Genomic DNA, 15,528 nt, shown 5'->3' with positions numbered 1-15,528 from the left:
AGACCGGGCACGGTGGCTCACACCTGTAATCCCAGCACTTTGGGAGGCTGAGGCGAGCGGATCACGAGGTCAGGAGATCAAAACCGTCCTGGCTATCACACTGTGAAACCCCGTCTCTACTAAAAATACAAAAAAAAAAAAAAAAAAATTAGCCGGGCGTGGTGGCGGGCGCCTGTAGTTGCAGCTAGTCCGGAGACTGAGGCAGGAGGATGGTGTGAACCCGGGAGGCGGAGCTTCCAGTGAGCCGAGATCATGCCCTGCACTCCAGCCTGGGCGACAGAGCCAGACTCGCGGCGTCTCAAAAAAAAAAAAAAAAAGTGCTAGAATAACAAATTTATTAAAAATGGACTGATGGATTGATGGTTCGTAGACCTAAACTTAAGTGCTTACCCCAGTAATTACCTACGTGGTGTATTGACTGCAAAGAAATAACACTTGTAAAGGTGGGTTGTGGAATTGTTTTTTTGTTTTTGTTTTGAGGTGGAGTTTCGCTCTTGTTGCCCAGGCTGGAGTATAATGGCACAATCTCGGCTCACTGCAACCTCTGCCTCCCGGGTTCAAGCGATTCTCCTGCCTCATCTCCCAAGTAGCTGGGACTACAGGCGCCTGCCACCACACCTGGATAATTTTTTGTATTTTTAGTAGACACGGGGTTTCGCTATATTGGCCAGACTGGTCTCGAATTCCGGACTTCAGGTGATCCACCCGGCTTGGCCTCCCGAAGTGCTGGGATTACAGGTGTGAGCCACTGTGCCCGGCCCGGAAGTGTTTTAAAACTTAATTGTAGTGGTGGTTTTTACAACTATACATTCACCAAGACTCATCAAACTGAATTTTAATTTATACCTCAGGTAAAGCTAAAATAAAATAATATATGCATATTATTTTCAAATTACAGCTGAAAGGTTAATAAAAACAGGCTGGGCATGGTGGCTCACACCTGTAATCCCAGCACTTTGGGAGGCCGAGGTGGACGGGTCACGAGGTCAGGAGTTCAAGACCAGCCTGGCCAATACAGTGAAATCCTGTCCCTACTAAAAATACAAAAAAATTAGCTGGGCGTGGTGGCAAGCACCTGTGATCCCAGCTCTCGGGAGACTAAGGCAGGAGAATCGCTTGAACCTGGGGAGGCCGAGGTTACAGTGAGCGGAGATTGTGCCTCTGCACTCCAGCCTGGGCAACGGAGCTAGACTCCATCTCAGAAACAAACAAAACATCAGTTCATTACTGTATCTCACTTACTCCCATCCCCCTCACAACTTTGTCTTGTCCCATGTCATGCTTCAGGAAACCACTTTCAGCTATTCAAGCTACTACTATGGTGTTTGCCACCTTATAATAATGGGGTATATTGCTCCGTCTTGGTCCACCAATATTTGACATTATTCATTAGCTTTCTCATACAATTTTAACGCTCATATCTTCTTTTGACTTATCATCCTATATTTAATCATTACTGGTTAAATCCACATTTAGTTATTTCATTATTCAGTGACCATATAGTAATAAAGCAAATGCTACATGGGGTTATTTTTTTTCTGTTACAACTTTGCTGTTGTTTTTTAATTAATTGCTTCATCTTAGAAATTTGCTTAGTTACCATTGTGTCTGAATTTGTCTTTCAATGAGCTTCAGTCCATCTTTGCAGTAAGTCTCATATGTGATAATTAGTTTAGTTATTTTCCTATAATAGCCTTTGTAGCGCCTTCAGTATTTCTGATTTAATCTTGATTGCTTGCTGCGTCTGTTTCACAGCTGTTATCTCAAGACTCCTTTTTGTCCTCATCCTGGAAATTCCCTACACCTGCTTCCTGTGTTGAAGCCTTGATTCCTATGCCCCATACCTTCATGGTGACTACCTCATTCTATAGGAGCTTATCCTCTCGTGGCATCTTGAAGAGAGATAACTAGGAGGTAAATGTTTTGAGATTTTACATACCTGAATATGTGTTATTCTGCTCCTACAATTATGTGATATTTTAAGTGAGTGTAGAATGCTAGATTGAAAATCATTTTTACCCAGATATTGCTCTGGTATCTTCCAGCTTTCAGTTTTGCTATTTAGAGTTCTAAGTGCCTGTTTCCTCATTTTTTATTTTTTATTTTTCTCTCTGACAATCTCTTCACTTCTGGTGTTCTGAAATTTTATGGTATGGTATCTTCGTGTGTGTCATTTATCTATTGTGCTGTGTACTCCATAAGTCCCTGCTGCTTACAGATTTACATTTTTCTATTCTTGGAAGTATCCTTGCCTTTTTTGATAGTTCCCTCCCCTTTGTTTTCATTATTCTCTCTGGAACTCCTACTAGGCAGATATTGCACTTCCTAGATTGCTTTTCTAAATTTTTACCTTTCCCTCCTCTTACTCATCCCTTTCTTTTTGTTCTGCCTTCTGGAAAATTGCCTTAACTTTAACTTCAAACGTTCGTTGAATTTTTTTTTTTTTTTTTTTTTTTCAGTTCTTATTCCCTGGTCTTATTGGTTCCTCTGCATAAGGATGCAATCTTTTATCTTTAATTACAGTTTCTTTGACATTTTCCTCTGTGCCATCATTCTGTTTCTCACCACTTCTGTTTCATTTTGGTCTCAATCTTTAATATTGGAGACATTCCTCAAATGCATGAAGATCCTCGGTGGTCATTCATATTTAAAAGATACGAAAAGCTGACCGCAAGCCCTGGGTATGAAGTCAGAGCTCTTGTCTGTTGGTAAACTCCGCTATAGGAAATCTTCGTATCACCATTTTTCTCTAGGTTAGTTTTGTTTTCTCTAGTTTTGAATCCTTTCCAGAGGAAATCTATAGTCTTCTCTGTGGGGGCTGCTTATGTTTTAGAGAAATACTGAAGAAAGGGACTTTGGGTCTCATTAGAGTTGCACATAATCTTTTGGTTTTAGTTATATCTACTTCATCCATATCTACTTCTGTATCTGTTGAAGTCCAAAGCATCTTGAGTTTAGTTTTTCCAGAAATTATGCCTTCTGATTTCTGCATGATTGGGAAGTCACTGAGTACACCAACTGGAGTTGGAGACCTGGAATTCCAGTAGTTCCAGGAACCTCCTAGTCCTGAACTTTATGGGGTTTCATGAGAATTGGCTGGTTCTTTAGGCACTTAAATTTAACATTTTTCACCTCTGGTGAGTTTTTTTTTCCCCCCCTGTCTTTGTATATTATGGTTTAGGGTTACAGTTTTCCAGCTTCATCAAAGAAAGAGTTTCTCTCATTCTCCTTATTTAGAAATGATTGGTGACTTTACTCAGATATTTTAAGATCAGAAGTATATGCTACCCCTTTTTTTATAAACTATTCTGCAGCTATTCCTTCACGACTTTGCTACATCTTGGTGATCTTTTCATGTCACTACCTACAAGTCTATGTCATTGATATTAATGGCTATATAGTAGTCCATAAAATGCTTTATTATAATTTATGAAATCTCCCTATTGATGAAGATTTTGGTGGTTTGTAGTTTTTGCTTTCATGAATATTGTTGCGATGAATATTGTTTGGCTTACTTTTGGGTGAATTTTTACAAAGAGATCTGTATAATAAGTTCCCAGTAGTGAGGTTACCTAATGTAAGAATAAGTGCATTTAAAATTCGAATCATATTGTCAGACTGTTTCCCAGAAAGTTTACATTCCTACCAACAATCTGAGAGGGCTATCTTTGCAGTTACTAGGTTTCATCAAACTTGTTTTTTTCAATATGATAAGTTTAGAAATGGGGATATATTTTTGTTTTTATTTGCATTTTTAAATATTTTCTTAGGTTGGTTGGCTATTTAAACTTCTTTTTCTGAAAACTTTGTATGTATAGCCTTTTAAAATTCTTATTGACTTGACTAAACATTTGTAAATTACAGAAATTAGCCCTTTGTCATATGTGTGTTGCAGGTGCTTTCCCAGTTTGCCAGTGGTCTTTCATTTTAGTTTATGGTACTATTGCTAGACCAGAATCTTTGACTTTTATTTAGTGAGATTTACCCATCTTTTTCCGTGTGGCGTCTTAGTATTATAGCATTAATATATAAACTATAGTTTCTTTTTTTGTTTGTTTTTTTTTGAGATGGAGTCTCACTGTGTCTCCCAGGCTGGAGTGCAGTGACCCAGTCTCCACTCACTGCAACCTCCGCCTCCTCGGTTCAAGTGGTTCTCCTGCCTCAGCCTCCTGAGTAGCTGGGATTACAGGCACCTGCCACCACTGCCAGCTGATTTTTGTATTTTTAGTAGAGACGGGGTTTCACCATGTTGGCCAGGCTGGTGTCGAACTCCTGATCTCAGGTGATCTGCCTGCCTCAGCTTCCCAGAGTGCTGGGATTACAGGCATGAGCCACCACGCCCGGCCTATAGTTTTTCTTTATCTGAACAATAACTAATTATAAAATATAGGGGAAGAGAAAAACCTATTCAGAAAATTAACAAAAAGATCACTTATCTAGAAATAAACTTAAACCATAGCAGAGCTTATATGAAGAAATCTTTTAAAACTGAGCAAGGATTTGTTGGACAAGACAGCACTAATCTCAAAAGAAAATTTGATAAGTAAGTCTTATTCATAGTTTTTCCTCATCAAAAGACAGCATTAAGAAAATGAATAGACATGCCACAGAATGAGTTTAAAAAAAAAAAAAAAAAAAAAAAAACAGAATTCCCAGCATTTACAAGGGATTGAGGATGTGTATCAGAATATATAAAGAACCTCTGAAGTCCAGGTGTGGTGGTTCACACCTGTAATCCCAGTGCTCTGGGAGGCCAAGGTGGGAGGATCACTTAAAGCTAGGAGTTCAAGACCAGCCTTGTAACATAGTGAGACAAGACTCTGTCATTACCAAAAAAGTAAGTTTTTTTTTTTTAAGTTAGCTGGGCATGGAGGCATGTGCCTATAGTCCTAGCTATTCAGGAAGTTGAGGCTGTAGTAAGCTATGATCACGCCACTGCGCTCCAGCCTGGGTGACAAAGTGAGACCTTGTCTCTAAAAATAAAAAAAAATCCTCAGAAATTAACATTTTAAAAATTATGAACTACTTAATATAAAAACGGGCAAAAGACTCGAGCACACCTTTCACGTAAGATACACAAATGGCCAATAAGCACACGAAAAGATTTCCACCATCATTATTAGTCATCAGTAAATGCAAATTAAAACCATGGTAAGATACCACTACAAATTCAAACCATCATGAGGTAACCCCACTAGAATAGCTGAAATAAAAGTGACTGATACTACTGAATAGTTATGATATAGACCAACTGGAACTCTTAACTTATTACTGGTGGGAATATAAGAACTATTTCTTATAAAGTTAAACATAACATTTACCTTATGTGTCAGGAGGTTCCCAGAATTATCCCTAGGTTTCATGGTTTGCTAGGACAGCTCACATAACCCAGCATGATGTCGTCCTCATGGCTCTATCACTTATTACAGTGAAAACACAGAGTTAGCAAAGGGAAAAGGTGAATGGAGCAAAATCCAGGGGAGACCAGGTACAGGCTTCCAACAGTCCTCTTCCATAGAGTCTCACAAGACACACTTAATTTCCCCAGCAAAGAGTTGTGACAATACTTGTGAAATCTAACCAGCCAGGGAAGTTTGCTAGAGACTGAGTGCTCAGGACTTTTACCAGTGTCGGATCATACCCTCTGCTCAGCGCACACCCAAATTCCAGACTCCCAAAGGAAAGCAGGTATTAAGCAGAAAGCATATTGTTATCATAAACACTTTAGATACATGGAGCTAGTCTGATCAGATGGGAATCAGGGTAGGAATCCTGCCAAAATCCAAGATCCAAGTTCCCAGACACCAAACCAGCCTTGCAAACAGGCTTTTTAAAGGATAAGCGTTTAAGAGTAAACTCTTTTCTGCAAGTTTACAACCTAACATTTTGCTAAGTATAACAAAAATTGATGTAGGAATTTTGAAAGCCAATGCTGGAAACAGCCCACATGTTCAACAACTGGAAATTGTATAAACAAGCTGTAGTATATTTTGGAATACTACCTAAAAAGAACTAACCGCTAATGCATTGAAACATAGATGAATCCCAACCTGGTGTGCTCTTCTCATTCTGTACCTGACAGTATGTTAACCAAAAGAAGCCAAATGCAAAACTATACACTGAGATTCAATTTATGTAAAGTTAAGAATCAGCAAAACTAATCTATAATTTCAGAAACCAAAATGTGATTGCCTGGGGGCAGAGAGATAAAGTAATTGGAAAAGAGCATGACAGAATGTTCTAGGATAATAGAAATGTATATTATATGTCTTGTTTTGTGCAGTGGTTACATGGGTGTAAAAAGTTGTCAAAAGTCATCAAACTTAATGCTTAAGATGTGCAGAGTTCATTGTATGTTAATTATAGTTCAATTTGAAAAATTACTGAGAAACATTGAAAAATAGGTAAGTGAAAATGCATACTTGGATAGGAAAAACATCTTGTAAAGATGTCAGTTCTCCCTGTTCTCAAAATACCAAGAAGTTTTGCCTTGATTTTTGTTTTTGAATTTAGCAAAATATTCAAAAGTTTATCTGGAATGATAAGCCAAGTTTAATAAGACTGTGAAGGGACTTTACAGAAGATACTTGGGCTGAATTTAAAGGATGAGTATGATTAAAATGGCAATAAATGTGAATATGAGGTAAAAGATCGTGGAAAATATTTACAAAGGCAAAAAAAAATTGTAAAGGGTAAAGATTGATCTAGTAAGATTAGAGCTTGGAGTGTGGGGAAAAATAAGGACAGAGCACAGTTGTAATGGTTGAGGCTTTGAGTCAGGGCTGTATTGTATAGTTACTAGAGATTCACAACATTGTCTTAATTGAGTAATGGTGTAATTAGATACATGTTTTAGATAGCCAATTCTAGTGACACTGTGGATAATTAAGTGGGTAGGGGAAAAATTGGTTGCTTTGTGCTTTCAGGGTCTCTTGCCTTAGTTCATACTGTCCACTTAACCTGTTGCACTCTCTCATTCTGTACCTGTCAGAAATCTTTTTCATTCATTAAGCCTCCCCTAAACGGACACACAGGCTCGCTTTCTCCTAAAATTACCACATTCTGCCTTGTAATTGTTAGATAATAAGGTCTTTCAACTTCATTTATATACTTGTATGAATGTTTTTCTCCCCGTTTCCTTTTCATCACCCATCCCTTTGCTTCAGCTGCTAGTGTGTTATAGATGGTAATTGCTTACTGAATGCTTGTGAATTAGAGATCAGTCCTGCATATGAGAACTCTTTTTAGGGTCTAGTAGTGATAGAGAAGATTGAAAAAAAAAAAGTGATGAATTTGAGGGTGATTTAAGGGGTGGAAGTGATGTCATGCAAGAGAGGAGTTGAAAGCACCAAAGGTTTTAACCTTGGAGATTGAGAAAGTGGTGATGTCATGAAGAATGCATTCCACATTTGAATAATGAGCAGAGTAAGAGGTATCAACAAATGAAACCATTAAAGGAGGCCATAAAAACAACAGAGATCATTTCAACATTCTATTAAGGAAATTTGGGGGAACACACTTTAATTAAATAATAACATCAGTATTTCTTTACCTTTGTAACTTTTACCTTTTAATTATGAAGATGTTTTAAGATGAAATATAAAATGTGAACCTGAGAACTTTTTAACATTTAACATGGATATACATATCCATGTTTAGAATGTTCTCTGTGTATTATTGCATGATTTTGTCATAAATGCCCTACTAGGAAGAGAAAGGTCAGAGATTGTGTGTGTGTCTCTATATGTGTGTGTATTTGTGTGTTTTGTCCTGGCAAAAAGACAAACTGAGAGAACAGAAGAACAAAAGAGCAGTACTGAAAATAGCTAGATTAAAGGTTGTTTCTCTGTCACCACACACCAGATATGGAGAGTAGTAAAAGCAGACAGATGGACAGTTCTGTTAGTTTTGGAGTATGTGAATAGAGAAACATTCTGTTCCTTTTATTCAGAAAAGGAATTTCTAGACTAAATTACTGGTATCAGCAATAAGTTTCATATTCTGACCAAAGAAACATTATGATTTTTTTTTTTTACCCTAGGGATAATGACTCATGCTGTTCTCAGAATTTTGCTTTTGTGGAAACTAAAATGCAGTCATAAATGCGGCACTGTTATTTGGATCTTAGTGCTGATGATACTATTGTGAGTAGACTAGTGATGGGCAAGAACACTAGTATTATCAACCCAGTTGTAACAAAGAAGCCAAGCACATCTGAATTAGCTGATTCTAGATGGGAAGGTAGATTTTTTAAACAAATTAGCTAATTGTTATAATTCTGTGAATTATGCAATAGAAATAGGACCCATAATGTTATTTTTTTAATACTTTGTTATTTTGAGGGGTTTGTGTCAGAAGTTAAATTTCTAACTTCCCATATTGACAGTGGAGATAATTGAACATATTTTCTCTGCCTTTTTTTCTTATGTTCCTCAAAATTAGTTTAAGTCTACTAAATGATAGTCACATAGACCATAAAGCAACTATCAAATAGAGCATATCAGCTAGATGATGAAGTTGAAAGGTTATATTCTAGTTTTATTTTAACTTTTAAAGTCTTATAATTTAAGAAATAGAGGTTTGAATGTCTTCTTTATATACCATAGTACTAGATGCTCTCACTCTGAATTTTTACCGTGTCAGGATACTCCATCACATATTTATCTCTAATTATAATTATTGGACACATATACAAAATGTCCAATTTTGTGTCCAAAAAAAAGCTTTTTATCATTGAAAAAGCATTAATGACTTATGTTAAATAGCCAGTTTAAAAGTTTTTGTCAGTTGATAAATTTTATAAAAGAAGCATTTTAATTTATTAAATCATTGTAAGTAATTTATTGTTTAACTGTATGCCTTCGATGGTTAACTAATGTCATACAGAGCATCAGTGAATAAGAGTGGCAGTATTGGCTGGGTGCTGTGGCTCACACCTCTAATCCCAGCACTTTGAAAGAGGCAGAAGGATCATTAGAGCCCAGGAGTTCAAGATCAGCCTGGGCAACATGGCGAGACCCCATCTCTGCATTTAAAAAAAAAAAAAAATTAGTTGGGCATGATAGCACACACAGGTAGTCCTAGCTCCTAGCTACTCGTGAAGCTGAGGCAGGAGAATTGCTTGAGTCTGGGGCTGTGGTGGGGAGGGGGTTGAGGCTGTAGTGAGCCATGATCATAACACTGTACTCCTGAGAGAGACCCTGTCTCAAAAAAAAAAAAAAAAAGGTAATATTCTACTCACTGATCATGTATGTTGCTGCTTTTACACAGTTATACCCATTTCAGTTTGTTGTTCTCCTTGCTTGCTTTTTAAGGTATAGTAATTATAATTTCCAAGATACTTGGTACACTGAACTGTACGTAAGTATAAACAAACAGTAAATGTTTGAAAGGGAAAATAAAGACCACTTACTAATATTTCTTTTCCACTGTTGAATGGATTCTGAAGTATCTTGGCTGTATTGTGTTATCTAAAAGATGGATTTTTTAAAAATCTGTGCTTACATGACTTCACATTGTTGTTGCTTTCATTCATAGAACTTCTCTTCACATTTTAGCTAGGGGACGCTTGTGCTGAAATTAAGCTCTCACTGCACTTCTGGGAGATCTGAGTTTCTTTGCTTGCCAAAGTTATTTTGCATTACTTCAAGCTTTCCTGTTGTGAAATAGCCCTTTTGCCAGAGATCAAATACTGAAGGATGATAAATCACTATTAAAGTTGGTCAATAATTGCTTGCAATGGACATTTTCATTATTACTAACGTAATACTAGAATATTTTGTTATTGCCAGAAAATGGGGCATATGGCAAGCAATTACATCAGAATATAAAGTTATTGTTTGGTCTTTATCATTGAAAAAGCATTGTTATTTAAATCAAATTTCTACTGTATATCATCTATATCATCTACTGTATATCATGCAATGTCGTAACATCCCAGATGGACTTGGGGTGTATTCACTTAAAAAAATACAATATCTTAAATTCATTAGAGTATAGTTGGAAGAAAATGTATTATTTTTGCAAGAAGCTGTTTATGGGTTTATCTGATTAATTTATGTAGAGCCAGGAAAAAGTTGTTTTGACCAATAAATTTGGCATTTGAAATGAGCAAGTTAAGAATAGACATTAAGTGATCACCTTAAGTGCAATAAAATTTCAGTGCACTATACATTCTGTGCTTTATTTCTATTGGTGAGAATACCAGTAATATATAAATATGGTATTAGACGAAAGAATAAGAGATTACAATAATAGCTCCTAAGAAAGGAAATCAGTTCAAGGACATAGGCTGAGGTTGTGATGTGGACAAAAAGATAATAGCAAGGATAGATAAATAACTAGACAAAAATGTCGGGGACCTAAGTATTTATATGGCAAACAAGGATACTCAGTACATCTAGAGCCAGACTTTTTCCAGTGTCTAATCCTTGTTGTGTATTAAATACTTTGTGAACTAAAATATATTTTATGACACTGTGTTAACTGATACATAATTATGTAATGGAAGCCATTAGGGCCTGTGTCTTGGCAGGAATGAAACTAAAAGCAAGGTCCTTCTAGTATTTTTGGTAGAAGATTATTGGCTAGTGCCTATTTTCACAGCACATACTACTAAAATTAGAAGGACGACAAGACGAGCATTGCCCCTCCCTGTGCAAAATTGATACACACATTCAAGAAGTGCTCCATATTTTTAATCTGGATTCACGTACCAGCAGGCTGTTTTCCTGCTGCAAAGCAAATTGCAAAGTCTATTTACACCTCCTCCTTAGCCCGTCAGTATTGGCAGTTATCACCACCACAATCACAGCAGCACAGTCCAGACCGTGTCATTTGATTTTGAAAATATTGTCCTTGCAACAGCCAGTTAGGACAGTGATATATTAATATCTGCTTTGCTTATTATTTGTGCCTGGGAGTATGTAATCATAGTCACAGACACCATAGCTACAATTTTATGACACTTGGTCTCAGGAAATAGAGAACTCTACAGAAGACAGTAGACCATGATGAAGCTTTATCATTAGTCCCTGGTTCTCTCCCCTCCAGATCACTTTGGCCTTCTGACAGACAGTACAGATAAATCTGTTAAGTTTGGAATGTTGAATTGGTCAAAATGAAAGTAATAGTCCAGAGCAAAAAAGACCTTCTGTGAAACATACGTGGATGCAATTAGGTGAATATATTGTATCTGCTGGTGTCCCCAACGTTGATAGCTCTATTTATTGGACCAGCCTAGACTGAAAATCTTCTGTGTAGGCATTTTGGTGGGGATTCTTTCACCTCTGTGGATACCGACTGTTATGTTTAAGGAAGATAGAACCAAGAAACCTGTAGCTAACCCAAGTTTCACTTTATGATGGCAGCACTGTAAAAGTTTGGTATGAAAGACTCATCTCTTCTTCATTCTCAAGACAATAGGGCTAATCAGTGAGATGCAGGCAAGTTTTAATTTATCTAAATACTAAAGAGTATCACTTTCTGGGATAGTACTTGAATGCAAGTCCCTGTGGTGACTAAATTATGTCTTCACCCCATGATATAAGGAAATAAGATAGCCATTGATTTTTGATGAAGAAACACTGGGGGAACAGCATGTGGCAACTGTTTTCCACTCTCACCCATAGTAGTGGAAAGACTTGAAAGAAAGCTATTGAGGTATTCAGAGCCACAGAAAGGCTTATTAAGTCATTGAGCTATACTAGAAAGAAACATAAAAACAAAAGAGGAGAAGCCATTTGATAAACTTCAGGGGGAGAAGTTCTAATCCCTGATGACTTACAGAAACATCTTGCCTTCAGCTTCTTACAGATCTTTAAAAGGATCAGGTCAAGTGATTTGAAAGACATATTGCTCATGTTATCCTTTTCTAGATTGTATAGAAATAAACCATTTTTCCTCTGCTCTCACACGACAACAATCAACACAGGAGACTTCTGTGACCACTGGTCGCCAAGAAGTATATGGGGATTTCTCCCCACCAACAACCCGTCAGTTGATTCTGCCTCAGATTCTTCAATAGACAGCAGTTGAGTATCCTGTAATTCAATTCAGTTCTGATACTATCTGCCTGGAGATAGCATCAGATCCCATAGGTTGAGGGCTCAGTCACAAGACTGCCATCCATTTAGACAGTCATAAGCCTCAGGTTTTACTTGTGCTTCTGACTGACTAGCTATAAATCAGGGTTCCCATGACCCCCTCCTTGGGTTTGATTAATTTGCTAGAGCAGCTCATAGAACTCAGGGAAATACATTCTTCGGTTTATTATAAAGAATATCACAAAGGATACAGATGAAGAAGATGCATAGGGCAGGGCTTGTGGGAAGGGGTGTGGAGCTTCCGTGCCTTCTGTGGGCATGCCACCTTCCAGGAACCTCCACTTGTTCAGCTATCCAGAAGGTCCTCGAACTCAGTCCTTTTTGGATTTTTATGGAAACTTCATTAAGTAGCATGATTGATTAAATAATTGGCCATTGGTGATCTGCTTAACCTTCAACCCCTCTCTCCTCTGAGGAGGTGGTGAGAGGGGAGGGGTGGAGGTAGGGGTGGGACTAAAAGCCCCAATTCTTTAATCTTGCCTTGGTTTTTCTGGTAACCAACCCTCATCCTGAAGCAACCTAGGGGCTGCCAGCCACCAGTCAACTTATTAGCATACAGAAAGACACTTAACACTTTGGAGATTCCAAGGAATTTAGGAGTTGTGTGCCAGGAGAGAGGACAGATACCAAATATATATTTCACAATATGACATAGATGTTCTTAATTTAATTAAGATGTTAATCTAGATATTCTTAAACTCTTAATGAACTCAACAAGCTGGGCCCTGGATAATGTACCCTTTTGTTTCATTTTCTTTAGATCACAAGCAGCCAGGAAACAGCTATTTTATATGTCAGCCAAGTCCGGAATGGTGTTAGCTTCATTATGGCAACAAAGAGTGAAGTTACTTTTGGTGAAGCCCTGGGCTTTTGGAAGAAAAAGGGAGGAGAGGTGGTTTTAACATTGACTTTAAGTTGAAAAGTAGAGCCCTTTTATAGTTTTTTTTTTTAAATGAATCCATCAATCAACAATGGAACAGTGTGTGGTTAGCATCATCTTTGAAGTTCCAAGTCATAGAGGGATTTTCTTCCTGAAGTATGTGGGATGTGAGTCATTGTAAAGGGGAATTACAAAGAAAAATGAGCCCTATTTTTTTAGTTATCATCAATATAGGTTTGGTTATAAACTTATTGTAAAAGGTTAAACCATCAGGACCTTTTCTCTTTGAGTTCCACAGGAGCTGAAATTTGCTTAGCAGGAAATTGCAGTAACATTTCAAGAATCCTTCCGTATTTTGCATTTCCTTTATATTAGACCACAATTCCTTGCTAGGTTGATCTCTTCATTGATCTCATTGGTTAAATTTTCATTGAGGCAATCAGGTGTATAGACTTCTATTTTCACTGTCTTCAGTATATACAGTTGGTCCTGAAATGGATATACAGCTGCCAAACTTAAATACCTTAGGATTGTTTCTCTGTGTATGTAAAAGATGCTACTTTATAGTCATTTTATAAGGGAAGTGGTTTTTTTTTCTCTAATTTAAAAAGTTACCTTCTATATGATACCAAATTTCCTTTAAGTGTTGCTTCAGTGAACCAAATAGTGTTTTACTAAGTGTAGGAGTTCTAACTAGATAATATCTACCATCTCTTTACAACAAGCCTAAAACAGTAAAGTTCTGTTTCCCTTTCTGGACACATGCATTTAGATAACATTGATCCAGTAGATAAGAGACAGGGATCCTTTATTGAATTTCTGTGTTCCAAGCACTATGCTGAGGACTTTACGTATACTATCTCATTAAACTCTTTGTTTTTCTTTGGGATGGAGCCTTGTTCTGTCGCCTAGGGTGGAGTGCAGTGGCGCGATCTCGGCTCACTGCAACCTCCATCTCCCAGGTTCAAGCGATTCTCCTGCCTCAGCCTCCGGAGTAGCTGGGACTACAGGCACCCACCACCATGCCCAGCTAATTTTTTGTATTTTTAGTAGAGACGGGGTTTCACCATGTTGGCCAGGATGATCTCGATCTCCTGACCTTGTGATCCGCCCACCTCAGCCTCCCAAAGTGCTGGGTTTATAGGCATGAGCCACCATGCCCGACCCTCATTTAATTATTATAACATTACTTTGTGATAGTAGCTGTTCTTATTCACCTTTTGCAAATAAGGAAACTACCTTCAAATGAGCCTACAAGGAAGACTTGAGAATTGGAGAGTTCTCTCTAGGGTCAGTGGAATTGAGGATGATGGTGCACTGATCTCAACTAAAATGAAATACTGGTTGGACCATTTCTGCTTAGGATTAGATTTGTTAATATACATTGTTCTCTTTGCTACTGTATATTAAATAATACCATAGCTGAAAAAAATCTGGAGATTTCCAAAATGTTTCCAGGTTCCTTGGTTATTCATTTGCTACAGGTGTTGCTAAAGATGTGTACAAGCTCAAGTCACTAGTTAGGCTCTCTTTGTGGTTTGATTAGCTTTTGTCCTTTTCTTTGGCCAGGAGACACCCCTAATTCTGTCCACCTGTCTTACCAGTGCATGCCATTGGTCACAAGGTGGGCTGGTTAATAAAAAGGAATAAAAGAATTGGAGACCAAGTATTGTGCTACTAGAAAACCAAAGGCAAATGTTAATATATTTTTTTCCATTTGGAATAGTAGTCATTCTTTTAGTTCTGTATTTTGAAATCATCATTTACCAAATACAGTCTTCTTGATGTGAAAACGTAAACAGAATTTTCAGTGTTACCTGATTTAGGGTCATTGGAACTGAGGATGACGGTTTACTTCTGACTACCTGCTGCTGCTTTTATGTGAAACTGTGATAATCTGCCTTGACTCCCTTCTTCCCAGGAAAGAAAGAAATAAAATAATTAAATAAGAAAAGAAATATTTAGTAGAAAACTCTTTATCACTGTGGAATCATTTGTATCCTATTAAATGGTATAATATGAAATATATATCATTTTCCACATTAAGTACATTTGCCTTTTCTCATAATCGTATCTTCCCTTCACCTTTATTAATGTTTAGTCACATTTTGAGCTTACATTTTAAGAAACTTTAATTTGTCCTTGTGCACACTAAAATTTGAATTTTTAAAATTCAAGTATGCCGGGCACAGTGGCTCACACCTGTAATCCCAGCACTTTGGGAGAATGAGATAGGCGGATCACTTGAGGTCAGGAGTTCGAGACCAGCCTGGCCAACATGGTAAAACCCTGTCTCTACTAAAAATACAAAAAATTTAGCTGGGCATGGGCACACACTTGTCGTCCCAGCTGCTTGGGAGGCTGAGGCAGGAGAATTGCTCTAACCCAGTAAACAGGTTGCAGTGAGCTGAGATCATGCCACTGCACTCCAGCCTGGGTGACAGAGCAAGACTCCATCTCAAAAAAAAAAAAAGGAAAAATCAAAAAATAAAAATCAAATTGAGAAAATTAGTGACTACACGTTTCAGTATCTGGTATGGTTTC

The 15,528-nt window shown here is 37.6% G+C and overlaps 1 protein-coding gene across 4 annotated transcripts in view; it reads left to right on the top strand.

Moving 5' to 3' along the window:
• Positions 1-15,528, top strand: part of PIK3CA (phosphatidylinositol-4,5-bisphosphate 3-kinase catalytic subunit alpha) — an 85,830-nt gene that overhangs the window by 20,188 nt on the left and 50,114 nt on the right. Inside the window, exon 1 of one of the 4 annotated variants that reach the window (XM_009201328.4) lies at positions 1,145-1,914. The exons of the other annotated variants lie outside the window; for them this stretch is intronic. The gene's annotated coding sequence lies outside the window, so the exon portion shown is untranslated. Of the gene's footprint in view, positions 1-1,144; positions 1,915-15,528 lie in introns of those variants that run through there. 4 annotated transcript variants of the gene reach the window in all.

The sequence above is a fragment of the Papio anubis genome, chromosome 2 (genome assembly GCF_008728515.1).
Source record: "Papio anubis isolate 15944 chromosome 2, Panubis1.0, whole genome shotgun sequence".
Lineage (NCBI taxonomy): Eukaryota > Metazoa > Chordata > Mammalia > Primates > Cercopithecidae > Papio > Papio anubis.
This window is presented reverse-complemented; position numbering and strand designations above follow the sequence as displayed.